Below are 12,583 nucleotides of genomic sequence, written 5' to 3'. Positions count from 1 at the left end.
AGACTTTCATCACAAACAAAATGAAACCCCACACCATTTAAATTGTCATTGCTCATTTGCCCCTCCCACTCTAGCTCCTGAAAACCACTAATCATCTTTCTGTCTTTATACATATGCTTATTTTGGGCATTCCATACCAATGCACTGATATAATATATGGATATTTATGTCTGTCTTCTTTCACTTTGTATGTTTTCAGGTTTTATCCATGTTGTAGCATGGATTAGTACTTCATTCTTTTTATGGTTGAAAAACATTCTATTATATGAATGTACCACATGAATTTATATACTTATTAATTGATATACATCTTAGATGGTCCACCATTTGGCTATTATTTTAATGATATTTCTATTAATATGAACACTCGTGAATAAGTTTTCGTGTGGACACTTGTTTTTATTTATTTTATTTATTTTGAGTACATACTTGGAATGGAATTGCTGGTTCATATGACAATGCTATGTTTAACTTTCTGAGGAATTGCCATATAGTTTTCCAAAGTTGCAATATCATTTTGCATTCCTGCCAGAAATGTTCTGATTTCTCTGTCCTTACTAACACTTGTTATTCTCCATAATTTTTTTTATGATGGCCATAATAGTGATGTGAAGTGTTATCTCATTGTGCTTTTCATTTGCATTTCTCTTATGAATAATGATGTTGAGCATCTCTTCATGTGCTTATAGGTTATTTTTATACCATTTACAAAGAAATGTTTATACAAGTAATTTGTCTGTTTTAAACTGATTATTCTTTTCATTATTAAGTTAAATTTGTGTTAGTGTATTCTGGATACCAAGTTTCTTATCATATATATAATATTTTAAGACATCATTTTCAATTTAATATGCATAACAGTGTGAAAACTAAATTGATATTCAGCCAAATTTCAACAAAAGTTTAAAAACTTTTGGATTACATGGGTATTCCTTTCATGTTTAAAATAATCTGATATGGCCGATAGTTAATTTGAACCATATAAATTAGCATTGAGTTAACCAGTTGGGATAGCATATACATTACCAAGCTTATATTTTGATTTATGTGAGAAATTTCCACAGTTTATTAGTTAAACATATGACCTGACTCTTTTTCGTTAATAAGGCAATTTGTTTACACAAGTTGTTCATCGTGTTTTAAGCCCTGGGAAATATTCACAAGTAGAGTCAGTTGTAAGCTTTTTATGATTCTGGTCAACACAGTAGCAATAAATTAAAGTATATAAATGACTTCAAAAATCATATATAGTGGTGAGCATATATATGATTTTTAAATCTGTTTTTCTCATACTGTGACTTGTATTTTTATTTTTTTGATGGTGTTGTCCTTTGAAGTACAGAAGTTTCTTTTTTTTTATTTTGATGACTCCATTTGATCAGTTTTCTTTTGTCACTTTTAATTGTAGTGTTATATAGACTATATATAATCTAATATAGTCAAAAAGATTTACTTCGAATTTCCTTCTATCAATTTTATAGTAATATCTATTACATTTATGTTTCTGATCATTTTGAGTCACATTTTTAAACTTCCTTAAGGTTTCACTGAAAAATAAAAATTGTGTATGTTTATGGTATACTATGTAATGGTTTGATGTCAGTATACAGAGGAAAAGGATTAAAACAAGGCTAAGGATCATTTCACATACATAATTTTTTTTTTTTGTGGTTGAAAGATCTAAGGTATACTCTATTAGCAATTTTCATGTATGCAATACATTAATGATAACTATAGTCACCATGCTGATCTCCAGAACCTATTCCTCCTTATTGAAACTTTGTATTTTTTTTTATTTCAGCATATTATGGGGGAACAAATGTTAAGGTTACTTATATTCCTCTTGCCTCCCCTCCCCCCTTGACTCAGAGCTTAAAACGTGTCCATCCAAAGACAGTGCACATTACACTCACTATGTATGTAATTACCCATCCTCTCCTCCCCCCTCCCACCTGGCTGACACCTGATAATTTTTTGTTTTTGGCATTTTGGTTACATTTTATGTCTTTGCCTCTCCCTAGAAAGGGTTAGAGGTATGCCCTTCCCCTCCACAATGCTCACCACATCCCTCAGATGTGGGACTACCTCCCCAACCCCCGAATACCTGGTGAACACCACTACCCTTTGAGCATCATAGTGTTAATCAGTCAGTACCAATTTGATGATGAGTACATGTGAAGCCCATTATGCTGATCTTGTGTCACCTCATTTTGGATAATGGGCTTAAGCTCAATCCAGGATAATATAAGCAGTGCTAGCTCACTGCCGTTTCTTAGAATAGAGTAATATTCCATTGTAAACATATACCAAATTATAATAATCCACTCATGAATTGATGGACACTTGGGTTGTTTCCAAGTCCTTGAAATAGTGAATTGTGCTGCCATAAACATTCGGGTGCAGATGTCTTTATAATAGAATGTCTTATGCTCTTTGGGGTAGATGCATAATAATGGTATTGCTGTGTTGAATGGTATTTCTATTTTTAGCTCCTTGAGATATATCCAAATTCTTTTCTCCAAATATACACTAATTTGCAGTCCCAACAGCAGTGTAAGGGTATTCCTGTCTGTCCACATCCTCACCAGCATTTGTTGTTTTGGAATTTCTTGATACAGACCAATCTCACTGGTCTGTATCAAGAAAACCACAACAGACATCTCATTGTGGTTTTGATTTTTATTTCTCTAATGATTAGCAATGTTGAGCATTTTTTAAAATATGTTTGCTGGTCATTATTCTGTTTTTTTTGGAAAAGTCTCTTCATTTCCAATTGCTCATTTCTTGATGGGGTAGTTTGATTTTTTTTTCTTGTTAATTCTTTTGAGCTCTAGATAGATTCTTGTTATCAGACCTTTATCAGAAGTGTAGAGAAATTTTTTTCTCCCATTCTGTAGGTTGTATATTGGCTCTAATGATGGTTTCCTTGGCTGTAAAGAAGCGTTTTAATTTGATCAGATCCCATTTGTTTATTTTTGTTGCTGCAGTGATTGCTTTGGGGGTTTTCTTGAAGAGTTTTTTGCCTACGCCAATGTCTTAAAGGGTTTTCACAACATCTTCTTCTAGAATTCTTAAGGTTTCATAACTTAGATTTAAGTCTGTTAACCATTTTTAGTGGATTTTTGTGAGAGGTGGGAAGTAGGGATCCTGATTCATTCTTCTGCATGTAGCTATCCAGTTCTCCCAGCACCATTTATTGAAGAGAGATTATTTTTTCCATTGTATATTTTTGTCTGCATTATCAAAGATTAGGATACCATATGCAGATGGTCTCATCTCTGGAATCTCAATCCTATTCCAAATATCGATGCTTCTATTCTTGTGTCATTAACTTGCTGACTTAATTATTATTGCTTCATAGTACAGCTTGAAGTCAGAAAAACCGATGCCTCCCAGTTTGTTCTTTTTACTTAAGATTGTTTTGACTATACAAGGTTTTCTCTGGTTCCATACAAAGTGCAGAATTATTTTTTCTATATCTGTAAAGAATAATGGTGGTACTTTGATGGGGATTGCTTTAATTCTGTAGATGGCTTTAGGTAATACTGGCATTTTAATGATATTGATTCTACCAATCCATGAACAAGGTAGATTTTCCCATCTGTTTACATCTTCTACCATTTCTTTTTTTAGTGTTTTGTAGTTCTCCTTGTATAAGACTTTCATATTTTTCATTAATATATTCTTAGATATTTAATTTTATTAGGGGCTATAGTAAAAGGTATTGCGTTTTGAGTTGAGTTTCAGCTTGATGGTTCTTGGCACATATAAATGCCTCTAATTTGTGTATATTGATTTTGTAATCAGAGAATTTACTGAAATCATTTATCAAGTCTACGAGTCTATTCAACAAATCTATGGGGTTTTCTAGGTATAATATCATATCATCAGCTAAGAGCAAGAGTTTGATCTCATCTGCACCCACTGGGATGCCCTTAATATCCTTCTCTTGCCTGATTGCTATAGCTAGGACTTTGAGCACTATGTTGAACAGAAGAGGACGTAGTGGGCATCCATTAGTTACAGTTCAAAGTGGAAATGATTTGTTTTTCCCCATTCAGTATGATATTGGAAGTGGGCTTGTCATAAATTGATTTGATAAGTTTAAGGTATGAGCCGCCTATGCATATTTTGTTAAGAGTTTTTATCATAAAGGTGTGTTGGGCTTTGTCAAATGCTTTTTCTGCATCTATTGAAAGAATAATATGGTCTTTGTTCTTGTTTTTATTTATGAGGTGAATGTCATTTACAGACTTGTGTATGTTGAACCAGTCTTGCATCTCTGGAATAAAGCCCACCTGGTCATGGTGAATTATTTTTTGATGTGCTGCTGAATTCTGTTTGCTAACATTTTGCTGAGGATTTTTGCATGTGTATTCATGAGGGATATTGGTCTGTAATTTTCTTTTTCTGTTGCATCCTTTCCTAGCTTTGGTGTCAAGGTGATATTGGCTTCATAGAATGCATTAGGAAGGATAACATCATTCTCATTGTAGTGAAATAATTTTTGTAGTATAAGTATGAGTTCATCTTTGTATATTTGGTAAAACTCTGAAGTGTAGCCACCTGGTCCAGGACTTTTCTGTTTGGGGAGGTTGTTAATTACTGCTCCAATTTCTGCACTTGAGATTGTTCTATTCAGGAATTCTGTTACCTCCTGGATGAACTTAGGGAGGTTGTATGAATCCAGGAATTTGTCCATTTCTTCCTCGTTATATAGTTTTTGGCCACATAGTTTTTTATATTAGTCAAACATAATGTTTTGTATTTCTGTGATGTGTGTTGTGACCTCTCCTTTTTCATTTCTTATTGAGTTTATTAGAGTCCTTTCCCTTTGAGTTCTTGTCAGTCTAGCCAGAGGGCTATCAATTTTGTTTATCTTTTGGAAAAACCAGCTTCTGGTTTTTTTGATCTTCCATATAATTCTCTTCTTCTACATTTAGTTTAGTTCTGCTTTGATCTTAGTTATTTCTTTTCTTCCACTAGGATTATAAATAATTTGCTCTTCTTTTTACAAATCCTTGATTCCATTCATTAGGTTGTCAGTATCTAAACTTTCTGTATTTTGGATGTGAGCATTTATTGCTATTAGTTTTCCCCTCAGGTATGTTTTTACTGTATCCCAAAGGTTTTGGTAAAGTGTCTCACTTTACCATTTACAAGTGTCTCACTTATCATTTTGTTCAAAGAAACTGTTGATTTCCCTCTGAATTTCCTCCTTGACCTAATAATTCTTCAATAATATATTGTTTAATTTCTATGACTTTGTGAATCATTGTGTGTTTCTATAGAAATTGAACTCTAATTTCATACCACTATGGTCACAGAAGACACATGGTATAATTTCTATTTTTTTGAGATCTGATTTGAGGCCTAGTATGTGATCAATTTTGGAGAAATATCCATGGGCAGCTGAGAATAATGTAAATTAAACTTTATTTGGGTGATATATTCTGTAGATATCTGTCAGACCTTTTTCATCCACAGCTTTGTTTAAGCCCATTATTTCTTTGCTTATTTTCTGTTTGGAGGATCTATCCAGTTTATTCAGTGGAGTGCTGAAGTCCTCTGTTACTATGGCAGTATTGCTTAACATGCTATTTAGATCATACAAAGTTTGCTTGATGTAATTGGATGTTCCTTCATTGGGTGCATAAATATTAAGAATAGTTAAATCTTATTGTTGGATCTTCCCTTTCACCACTATAAAGTGGCCGTCTTTGTCCTTTTTTACTTTTGCTATTTTAAAGCTTATGTTATCCATAAATAGTATAGCTACCCCTGCTTTTTTTTATGGATCTCTGGCTTTTTTTTATTACCTCATATTATTGGGGTACATATATTTTTATGGTTACATATCTTGCCCCTGCCCCCCTCCCTCACCTCACTATGCCAGAGCTTCAAGCGTGTCCAGCCTCTAGGTGGTGCCCTGCTTTCTTTTGACTTCAGTTTGTCTTGATAGTTTTCCATCTCTTGACCTTCAGCTAGAAGGCATATTGGTAGGTTAGATGTATTTCCTGTAGACAGCAGTTACTAGGCTTGTGGGTTTTTATCTGCTCTGCCAGTCTATGTCTATTCAGAGGACAGCTTAAACCATTTACATTTATTGAGAGGATTGAAATTGGAGGGCAATTTCTTTTCATATTGTTGGGTGAATTCCTGTTGCTTTGACTTACTCTTTGAGCTATCATGCAGTTCAAGTTCTAGCCTTTAATTCTTTGAAGATTTTATTTTGAGGAGTGTCTATTGCTCTGTTATGTGTGGAAGGCAGGTATGAGAACTTCCTGTAGGGCTGGTCTGGTCTTTGCAAATTCCTTCAGTGATTGCTTGTCTGAGAAGGACTTTAATTCTCCTCCCTAGATGAGACTTAATTTTGCCAGATAAAGAATTCCATGTTGGGATTTATTCTGTTTTAGAAGATTGAGGATAGGTGCCCAATCCCTCCTGGCCTGTAAGGTTTCAGATGAAAAGTCTGCTGTTAGTCTGATAGGCTTACGTTTATAGGTTATTTGCTGTTTTCGTCTTGCTGCACGGAGAATTCGCTGCACGTTTATTTCACGTTAACTTTGGTCAGCCTAATAACCATGTGACGAAGTGATTGCCCATTCACGTTGCATCTCCCAGGAGTTCTGTGTGCTTCTTATATTTGGATATCAATATTTTTAGCCAGGACTGGCATATTTTCCTCCAGTATTCCATAAATAAGGTTTCTAGCCCTTGTGAATATTCCTCTTACCCTTCCATAATCCCAATGTATCTGAGAATTGGCTTTTTTACATAATCCCACATTTCTTGTAAGCTTTGGTCTTGTCTCTTGTCTCTGTGTTCCCTTTCTTTCTCTGATTTTTTTTAGTGCATAAGAATAATCTTTAAGCTCTGAAATTCTTTCCTTTGTATGGTCCATCCTACTCTTTGCCCCCCCCCTTTTTTATTTCGGGATATTATGGGGGTACAGATATTAAGGTTTCAATAAATGCCCATTTCCCCACCTCCCCCCCAAAGTCTGAGTCTCCATCATGACCATCCCCCAGATGGTGCACATCTCACTCATTATGTATGTATATACCCGCCCCCCTCCCCCCTTCCACCTGCCCAATACCCTATTACTGTACTACCTATGTGTCCACTTAGGTGCTACTCAGTTAATACCAGTTTGCTGGAGAATATATCTGGTGCTTGTTTTTCCATTCTTGGGATACTTTACTTAGTAATATGGGTTCCAGCTCTAACCAGGAAAATATGAGATGTGCTAAATCACCATTGTTTCTTAGAGCTGAATAGTACTCCATGGTATACATATACCACATTTTATTAATCCATTCTTGGATTGATGGGCACTTGGGCTGTTTCCACAGCCTTTCAATTATGAATTATGCTGCTATAAATATTCAAGTGCAGGTGTCCTTTTTGTAGAGTGTCATTGGATCATTTGGGTAGATGCCCAGCAATGGGATTGCTGGATCAAATGGTAGATTCACTTGTATCCCTTTAAGGTATCTCCATATTGCTTTCCACAGAGTTGAAATAGTTTGCAGTCCCACCAGCAGTATAGGAGTGCTCCTCTCTCTCCACAACCACGCCAGCATTTATTGTTTGGAGATTTTTTTATAAAGGCCATTCTCACTGGAGTTAAGTGATATCTCATTGTGGTTTTGATTTGCATTTCCCTGATGATTAGAGATGTTGAGCATTTTTTCATATGTTTGTTGGCCATTCTTCTATCTTCTTTAGAAAAGTTTCTGTTCAAGTCCTTTGCCCACTTTTAATGGGGTTATTTGATTTTTTCTTCCTGATTTTCGTGAGTTCTAAGTATATTCTAGTTATCAGTCCCTTATTGGATGCATAGGATGCAAAACTTTTCTCCCATTCTGTAGGTTGTCTGTTTACTTTCATGACTATTTCTTTGGCTGTGCAGAAGCTTTGTAGTTTGATCATGTCCAATTTATTTATTTTTGTTGCTGCTGTGATTGCCTTTGGGGACTTCTTCATAAACTCTTTGCCCAGGCCGATGTCTAGGAGAGTGTTTCCAACTTTTTCCTCTAGAGTTCTAATAGTTTGATACCTTAGGTTTAAGTCTGTTATCCAGCGTGAGTTGGTTTTTCTGAGAGGTGAAAGGTGTGGGTCCTGTTTTAGCCTTCTACAGGTGGCTATCCAGTTTTCCCAGCACCATTTATTGAAAAGGGATTCTTTTCCCCAGGGTATGTTTTTGTCTGCTTTGTCAAAGATTAGATGGCTACATGAGGATGGTTTTATATCAGGATTCTCACATCTGCTCCACTGGTCAATATTCCTATTTTTGTGCCAATACCATATCGATTTAATTACTACAGCTTTCTAGTATAGTTTGATATCTGGCATATTAATGCCTCACATTTTGTTTTTGTTGCCTAGAATTGCTCTTGATATTCGAGGTCTTCTTTGGTTCCATACGAAGCGTAAAATTATTTTTTCTATATCTGTGAAGAATGCTGATGGGATTTTAATAGGTATTGCATTGAATCTGTAGATCAGTTTGGGTAGTATAGACATTTTAATAATGTTGAGTCTGCCAATCCACGAACATGGTATGGATTTCCATCTGTTTACATCCTCTGCTATTTCCCTCTTCAGTGTTTCATAGTTCTCCCTGTAGAGGTCTTTTACGTCCTTGGTTAAGTATATTCCTAGGTATTTTAATTTCTTTGATGCTATTATGAAGGGAATTGAGTCTTTGATTTGATTCTCAATTAGATTGTTGTTGGCGTATATGAATGCCTCTGATTTCTGTGTATTGATTTTGTATCCTGAGACTTTACTAAATTCATGGATCAGTTCCAGGAGTTTCTTGGTGGAATCTTTGGGGTTTTCTAGATACAATATCATATCATCAGCAAACAGTGAAAGTTTGATCTCTTCTGCCCCTATTTGGATACCTTTGATTCCATTTTCCTGTCTGATTGCTGTAGCCAAGATTTCCAGCACAATGTTGAACAGAAGTGGAGAAAGTGGGCAGCCTTGTCTGCTTCCAGTTCTAAGTGGGAATGATTTCAATTTTTCCCCTTTCAGTATGATGTTGGCTATGGGTCTGTCATATATGGGTTGTATCATTTTTAGGTATGTCCTTTCTACGCCTATTTTCTTAAGTGTTCGTATCATGAAAGGGTGTTGAATTTTGTCAAAAGCTTTTTCTGCATCTATTGAAAGAATCATGTGGTCTTTGTTTTTGCTTCTGTTTATGTGGTGAATTGCATTTCTAGATTTATGTATGTTGAACCATCCCTGCATCCCTGGGATGAAGCCCACTTGGTCGTGGTGGATTATTTTTTTGAGAAGTGTCTGGATTCAGTTAGCTAAGATTTTGTTGAAAATTGTTGCATCTATATTGATTAGGGATATTGGTCTGTGGTTTTCTTTTTTTGTTGCATCCTTTCCTGGTTTTGGTATCAGAGTAATATTCGCCTCATAAAAGGTGTCGGGGAGGTTTCCGTTCTTCTCAATTTTGTGGAATAGTTTCTGCAAGATAGGTAGTAGTTCTTCTTTGTAAGTGTGGTAAAATTCAGGTGTGAAGTCATCTGGACCGGGACTTTTCTTTTTAGGGAGATTTTTAATTGCTGTTTCTATTTCAGCTGTTGAGATTGATCTGTTCAGGGAATCTGTTTCTTCCTGGTTGAGCCTAGGGAGGCTGTGTGTTTGTTGAAATTTGTCCATTTCCTCCACATTTTCCAGTTTGTGTGCATAAAGATTTTTGTAGTATTCATAAATTGTATCTTGTATCTCTTTGGAATCAGTTGCGATATCTCCTTTTTTGTTCCTGTTGGAGCTTATTAGATATTTCTCTTTTCTGCTTTGTGTTAGCTTAGCCAATGGTGTGTCAATTTTGTTTATTTTTTGAAAGAACCAACTTTTTGTTTTATTAATCTCCTGAATAGCTTCCCTGGTTTCAATTTCGTTTAGTTCTGATTTGGTCTTGTTGATTTCACTTCTTCTGCTGGGTTTGGGGTTGGTCTGCTCTTCCTTTTCCAGCTCTTTGAGTCGTTTCATTAGATTGTCTATTTGTGATCTTATTGTCTTTTGGTTATAAGCATTTATGGAGATAAAATTTCCTCTCAGAACTGCTTTAGCTGTGTCCCAGGGGAGTTGATATCTTGTCTCTCCATTGTCGTTTTCTTCATAGAATTTCTTTATTTCCTTCTTGATTTCTTCATTTATGAAGTAATCATTTAGTAGGAGGTTGTTTAATTTCCACGTTTTTGTGTAGAAATGTGAGTTTCTGTTAGGGTTGATTTCTAGTTTTTTTCCACTGTTATCTGAGAAGGTACATGGTATCATTTCTATTTTTTTAAATTTCTTGAGATTTTCTTTGTGTCGTAGGATATGGTCAATCTTAGAGAATGTCCCGTGAGCTGATGAGAAGAACGTATATTCAGTGGATTTTGGGTAGAATGTTCTGTGAATGTCAGTCAGACCCAATTGTTCTAGAGTTTTGCTTAAGTCCATTATTTCTTTACTTATTTTCTGTTTGGAGGATGTGTCTCGTGCTGTCAGTGGGGTGTTGAAATCTCCGGCGATTATGGAGTTGCTATTAATCCATTTGCTTAGCTCCAGTAAGGTTTGCTTTATGAATCTGGGTGCACCTAAGTTGGGTGCATATATATTTAAAATTGTTATCTCTTCTTGTTGAACTGAGCCCTTCACCATTATATAATGACCCTCTTTGTATTTCACTACTTTTGTTGCCTGAAATACTAAATCATCTGAAATTAGAACTGCCACACCAGCCTTCTTTTGGCTTCTATTTGCTTGGAATATTGATCACCACCCTTTTATTTTTAGTCTATATGCATCCTTTCAGGATAGATATGTTTCCTGAAGACAGCATATACTTGGCCTGTGTTTTCTTATCCATTCAGCCAGCCTATGTCTCTTGAGTGGATAGTTTAAGCCATTGATATTTATTGAGAGAACTGATAGGTAAGGTAGATTACTGATCATTCTGTTGGGTTGGATGTTGTTGCTATGATTTCTGTCTTGAGCCATTGTAATATCTGGCCTTTAAAATCTTTGGGGTTTGGTTGTTTTTATATTAGTGGGTTATTATTATGATATTCCGTGCGTAACGCTGTTTTAAGTACTTCTTGTAGGGCTGGTCTTGTCTTGGTGAATTCTCTGAGCCTTTGCTTGTCTGAGAATGTTTTTATTTCTCCTTCATATATGAAGCTTAGTTTTGCAGGGAATAATATTCTGGGCTGGGCATCGTTTTGTTTCAAGAAAGTGAGAATGGGGCCCAGGTCTCTCCTTGCTTGTAAAGTCTCATTAGAGAAGTCTGATGTGATTCGAATTGGCTTTCCCTTGTATGTTACTTGCTTCTTTTGTCTTACAGCTCTTAGAAGGGCCTCTTTAGTTGATACTTTGGTCAGTCTGATGACTGCATGTCGTGATGTCTTCCTGTTTGCATTGAATCTCCCAGGGGTCCTCTGAGCTTCTTGAACTTGTATATCAAGATTTTGAGCAAGGCCTGGGAAATTTTCCTCTATTATATCTTCAAACAGCTTGTCCAACCCATGAGTGTTGTCTTCTTCCCCTTCTGGTAAGCCTATGACCCTCACATTAGGTTTCTTTACATAATCCCACAGCTCTTGTAGGCTTTGCTCTTTTCTCTTGTTTCTCTTCTCTATTTCTGTGACTGATTTATTTAATTGGAGAGTGTTATCTTCAAGCCCTGTGATTCTTTCTTCTGTTTGATCTACCCTGTTCTTGAGACTTTCCACTGTATTTTGTAGTTCCTTGAATTGATTCTTCATTTCCAGGAGTTCGGTTACACTTTTCTTCATTGTGTCTATTTCTTTTCCCATATCCTGGAGGCTTTTTGTGGTTCCTTTGTGTTGGTTATTGTGTTGTTGTTGCAGCTGGGTGAGTGTTCTTATGATCCACATACGAAATTCCTCTTCTGTCATATTGGTTGCCTGATTTTGGTTGGTGTCCTATTCTAGGGGGCTGGTGGTCCTCTTTGGGGGTGTGTTTTCCATTTGGTTCTTCATGTTTCCTGAGTTCTTTCGCTGATTTTTTCCCATATCGATCAGTTGTTGTTTCTTTCTTTAATTTTATTGTTTGTGTATTCACACACCTTGTTTAGTTTCTGAGGCGTCAGGTTGTGTCTGTGGGTGAAATTGGACCACTCCCCATATATTGAGTCAGTGGGTGCCGTGGAAAATCTGTGCAAGATGCCGTCTCTGTCAGTAGGTGGCGTTTGCTTGGAGGAACAGGCTATACTGTTGATTTTGTGTCCTGTTATCAGCTGTTGTTCTGGGCGGAGCTGGGTTGGGTAAGCCTGCCCTCAGGCCATTAGCAGGGGTCAAAGTTCCATTCTCTGTTTCCAGGGAAAGCTGTCAGGGCGGGGCTGGAATGGTCCTGCTCAGCCAGAAAGTCTGGGTGTGGGGGTGGGGCTTTCTGAGACCGGCAGTCTGGAGCAGGCCTCGCTTCTTTCCACCCTCCCCAACTCCGCAGCTTCTCCTGGGCCTCTGCCAGCAGGCCAGACCACAAGCCACCAGGCCTCCCAAGACTGTGATGTCGGCGGGGAGGTTCCCTGTACAGGAACGCCACCTGG

The sequence above is a fragment of the Microcebus murinus genome, chromosome X (genome assembly GCF_040939455.1).
Source record: "Microcebus murinus isolate Inina chromosome X, M.murinus_Inina_mat1.0, whole genome shotgun sequence".
Lineage (NCBI taxonomy): Eukaryota > Metazoa > Chordata > Mammalia > Primates > Cheirogaleidae > Microcebus > Microcebus murinus.
Note: the sequence above shows the minus strand (reverse complement) of the source record.